At 41.1% G+C, this 5,513-nt stretch overlaps 1 long non-coding RNA gene across 1 annotated transcript; it reads left to right on the top strand.

Moving 5' to 3' along the window:
- Positions 1-2,826: 2,826 nt before the first annotated feature.
- On the top strand, positions 2,827-3,297 carry LOC121572014. Its single transcript, XR_006001795.2, has 3 exons — positions 2,827-2,870; positions 2,991-3,089; positions 3,256-3,297. It is a non-coding gene; the product is annotated as an uncharacterized LOC121572014 (long non-coding RNA).
- The last annotated feature ends 2,216 nt before the right edge of the window (positions 3,298-5,513 follow it).

Genomic DNA, 5,513 nt, shown 5'->3' with positions numbered 1-5,513 from the left:
GGATCACTACACCGTTTCGACCACTTTGACCACCAATATGCAGCCTACAGTTTTTTAGAGAGACAATAGATTTGTGGGAGTCCTTCGTAATTAAAACACTAACCAGCCGTAACATACGCATTCGATTTCTATTGTCTGCCATTTTCTTTTAGCCTCTGATTACTTTTATCTCCTAATGAAGATTTGTGTTGGTGTACTGGTTTTCCTCAACAGCCACCCTCTTTGGATGTATTATTGTTGCCGGCTGTACAGCCAGAGCTTGTGTGCTCGCCCAGGGTTTCAATTTTAGTCTATTTTAGGATTAGGGTTATGTCATGAAACGTGGGCTACTAGGCCTACATTATAAATATGACACAATCAGCATTTCACTTTGGATATGAATAATCCAAATTATCAATCAGTTATCAAAACGCTCAGATATAACCACCAGGGCAGGAGGGCGAAGAGATGAGAAGAGTAGGCTATCTCAGCTGATTTATGCAGGAGATTTAAAATAATAATGTAAAACATATCTGTAGGCTTTTTAGTAACTATTTGAATGATGTTTTAGTCCAATGCATGTTGGTTTAACGCTTTGACACCTTGAACGTGAAAGTGAGTGGTTCAGTGAGTGTCTCCGCCTAGAACATCACAGAGCTGATGAACGCAGCAACGTTCTTTTTCAGAACCATGGCGAGCGCATTGTGACGCTCCCCTTCTACTCCTACTCAGAGCCATAGATACAGTATTTTCTAAATGGTTATACTCCTACTGTTCTCTAAACAATGGTTTCATAGTTTACAATTGTATAAACTCCCAAATCATGCTCAAAATTCAATTTAATTGATGTCACTGTTGAGTGTTTTTTAATCAGTTTGATAAACATGTTTATATAACCCATTGTGACATAGCCAACCATGACTTATGGAAGAATTTGACGTATTAATGGTCCCTATAAAACCCTGTAATTCTAAGAAAGAATTGTCAGATGGTTTTGAACTCAGTCAAAATCACTGCAGTATGTAGAGCGATAATGAGTAGGTCTATGTTCAGTCGTTTGTTGACAGCGACCCCGCTGAGATTCCTCCGCGAGAGGCCACTTCTGAGTGCAGCTGGCCTGTTGTTTGCGACCGGTTCGGCAGTCTACTTTTATAGCAAATATTACGGTATCGGTGAGGATGCACTGGCCACCGTGGAGAGCGTGGACCGTGTTGTCACGGTTGAGGAGGGTAAGTTTACATATTTGACAATGTCTAAATAGTAATAGTCCCAAATGCCACCCAATACCCTATTTCTTATTTTGACCAGGACCCATAGTTCTATGGTTAAAAGGCGCTGGTCAAAAGTAGTGCACTAAATAGGGAATAGGGTGTCATTTAGGTAGCAATCATGGTGATGACATTTTTTACAGTGTAGCCCTAGATTAACAACAACAAACAAACTTGCTCCTTTGAAACCAAACCTTTGCTTTAGGTTTAATTGAACATGTTGGTACATTATGCAGACACATAAATACATTTGATGTCATACAATATAAAACACAAGTAAATATATGATCAGCCTAACTACATGGACAGATGTCTGGTGTCTTGTAGCTAGTATTTCTTAAACTTAGAGAAAACAATCCTTTATTGTTTTTCATAAAGATAATGAGCCCACCCTGGACCAGGAGGACCCAGTCCTTGTTCAGGTAAGAATGCTGCAGGCCTATCAATAGCTTGGGTGCCAGTCTTTCTGCTCTCTTGCCAATTCCATCGTGGCAATATGATATTGGCATCACAATCCCATAAGGAGTGGACAGAGAGCTGAAACAGACTGGCACCCAGGCTATAACAATACTGCTTCATTAGCAGGATTGGTTCAATAACAATCTGTCATTCAAACTGTCATTTTACTGACTCATAAATTGATCCTGATTTTCTTCCTTAGTATGTGGTTGAGGAGGTTGGGCACCGGCCCTGTCTGGCTTTAATCCCTTGGTCTGGACCTCTGTGGGTTCCCAGCTCTGTAAGTCCATCCATTCTGATACTCTTTGGTCTTCTCTCTGGTCTTAAAACTGGTTTATGTACTTTAAACATAAACATGACGTTTTCTGAAGAACAATATGGAAATACATTTCTGTAAACATATTCCCTATTTTTTATAACTGCAGCCAACATATTACCTTACCCATGCTGGGAGGATGCTGGTGAGAGAGCTGGCAGTGTTAAACACGCAGGTAACCATGCAGATTATTGGACAAAGCTCATCTGATCTAATAGGCAGGATTACCTTCAGTATCCACTACGGTAGTGAAATACTTTGATGTTCGTTCCCTCATTTTCTCACAGATATTCACAGTGGAGCAGCCCATTTCCATCTGTTTCACTCCTGCTAGGAGGATGGTATGGAATGAACTGTCCTCTCAAAATGAACAGGTAGCCATTCATATGCAGGTACCTCAGATGTTTCCTTAACCTTTCAACACAGACCTGTGTAGTGTCTCAGAATCTATCATGCAGTAGCCTCCTCTTGTGATCCTCCCTATAGCAGTCTGTCAGACCTATAGGCTACCTGTCTATCATTCAAACTGACTTTTAATTTGATCCTGTCTTGTTCCTTAGTATGTGGATGAGGAGGTTGGGCAGCGGACCTGTCTGGCTTTAATCCCTTGGTCTGGTCCTCTGTGGGTTCCCAGCTCTGTAAGTCCATCCATTCTGATACTCTTTGGTCTTTAGACTGGTTTATGTAACTTAAACATAAACATGATGCTTTCTGTAGAACAATATGAAAATACATTTCTGTAAACATATTCCCTATTTTTGTAATAGTCTGTAACACTGCAGCCAACTTATTACCTTACCCATGCTGGACGGATGCTGGTGAGAGAGCTGGCAGTGTTAAACACACAGGTAACCATGCAGATTATTGGACAAAGCTCATTTTATCTAATTGGCAGGATTACCTTCAGTATCTACTATGGTAGTGGGATACTTTGATGCCCTTAAAACTGTTCCCTCATTTTCTTACAGATTTGCAAGATTGAGCAGCACATTTTCATCTCTCGTGCTGGCATGATGGTATTGGATGAACTGTCCTCTCAGCTTGAAGAGGTAGCCATTCATCTGCAGGTACTTCAGACATGTTCTTTACATTTATATCAGACCTGTGTATTTCAACTATTATCATTGCAGTGGCCTCCTCTTGCAATCTTCCCTATGCCAATATTTTTACTCCTATACAGTACCAGTCTATCATTCAAACTGACTCTTAAATTGATCCTGTCTTGTTCCTTAGTACGTGGATGAGGAGGTTCGGCAGCAGCCCTGTCTGGCTTTAATCCCTTGGTCTGGACCTCTGTGGGTTTCAAACGCTGTAAGTCCATCCATTCTGATACTCTCTGGTCTTTAGGGGGGCTTAAACATAAACATAACTTTTTCTAAAAGAAACTTCTGGAAATACATTTCTGTAAACATATTCCCTTTTTTATAGCCTGTCAAACTGCAGCCAATTTATTATCTTACCCACGCTGGGAGGATGCTGGTGAGAGAGATGGCAATGTTAAACACACAGGTAACCATTCAGATTATTAACCATTACTCATCTGATCTAATAGGGATAATTACCTTCAGTATCCACTAGTAGAATACTTTGATATCTTTAAAGCTGTTCCCTCATTTTCTCAGATTTTCACAATGGAGCAGCCCATTATCATCAGTTTCACTCCTGCTAGGAGGATGGTATGGGAGGAACTGTCCTCTCAAAATGAACAGGTAACCATTCATAGGCAGGTACCTCAGATGTTTCCTTAACCTTTGAACACAGACATGTGTATTTCAACTGCCAATTGTCTTAGAATCTATCATGCAGTGGCCTCCTCTTGCGATCCTCCCTATTCCAGTCTGTCAGTCCTATAGGCTACCTGTCTATCATTCAAACTGACTCTTAATTTAATCCTGTCTTGTTCCTTAGTATGTGGATGAGGAGGTTGGGCACCGGTCCTGTCTGGCTTTAATCCCTTGGTCTGGACCCTTGTGTGTTCCTATCTTTGTGAGTCTATCCATTCTGATACTCTCTGGTCTTTAGAGGATATTAAAGATTAACATCAAGTCACTAGTTTTCTATAAAACCACATAATGAAAAAACATATTCCCTTGTCTTCATAGCCTGTCTTCTCCAAGGCCAAACCAGTCTACTACCTCACTCGTGCTGGGAGAATGCTGGTAACAGAGCTTGCAGTGTTAAACACACAGGTAACCAAACACATTATTAACCAAAGCTCATCTGATGTTATAGGGAGAATTTACTTTACCCTGTTCCCTTTTTTTCACAGACTTCCAAATTGGTTATTGAGGAGCCTACCATTCACCTCACTGAAGCTGGGAGGCTAGTGCTTGACGAACTGTCAGCACCTTCAGATAGCCATTCACAGGTAGTCAATCACATTATTAGACAGTCATAGCTGATTAGTAATAGTACACATTACCATGTCCTCTATCTCCACAATTGTGTGTCTTATTAATCACAGAGCAATCTCTATAATTAGGGGATGTCTTTGTTTTTCAGCCAAATAGGGAAGACTCTGGTTTTCCCTATGAGAAGTTGCAGCTGGTTGGGAACTGGGGTTCGTTTCATTTCCATTACTGGAAGATCCATTATAGACGAGTGCAGGTACTTCAGACATATTCTTAACATTTATGAACACACCTGTGTATTTGAACTCCCAATTGTCTCTGGGTTTTCTTTTGTATGTCTGTCCCTAATTGAAACCCTAGGGGAAACTTGTCGTACGAACATCATGTGGGCTCTATATCACTGCCAGGGATTATACTCAGAACTGAAATCGCCTGCCAAATGTTATAGACATCTACAGCTAACATATAGAGAGAGGTCTGGAGACTGAAGGAGTTTTTTCTTTATAGCAAAATGAAGAGGACATGCATCACCTGTGCATTGTGAGGGGAGTGGAGAAGCAGCTGTGGTGGAGCAGAGTCATCCAGGAAAAAATCCTGGACCCATGGGTGAGAGATTCTCAACTGGTCTTTCGTCTCAAATGCACCTGATTTGTGTCAAATGACGCACATGCTATAGGTCTACTTATATTTCCTGGATGAAATGTAATGTTTCTCTGTCTCTTTTAAAGGGTCTCGTCCAGGTGGTCCTCACCAACAAGAAGGTGACTGGTATTAAGGTACAGTCAGGCAATTTTTCACAGAAAAAATGTAAAGTGGCAAATGTCCATTTACCTATTTGAATAAATACATGTTGACAGAAAATGAAATGACACGTTCTAATCTCTTGCCTCATTTTTAGTTCCTTGGTAGAAGGATCCATGGACTCATGTCCGGCCTTGTCAAGAGGAGGTCTGAGTTCACCTATTATGAGGATGCCCAGGTACACCCCGTTGTTTCTCTGTGTTATGATTTATTTCAGTGTTTGGTTGAGGGGTTTTCAATATGGTGGTTTTCAGTGTTGGGCTGACAGTGTCACATGTTGTGTGTTAAACAGCAGGTGGATATCTCCACCACAGTGGAGGGGTACCAGGAGAGGGGGAT

The sequence above is a fragment of the Coregonus clupeaformis genome, chromosome 8 (genome assembly GCF_020615455.1).
Source record: "Coregonus clupeaformis isolate EN_2021a chromosome 8, ASM2061545v1, whole genome shotgun sequence".
NCBI lineage: Eukaryota > Metazoa > Chordata > Actinopteri > Salmoniformes > Salmonidae > Coregonus > Coregonus clupeaformis.
Note: the sequence above shows the minus strand (reverse complement) of the source record. Positions and strands in the feature narration are given on the sequence as shown.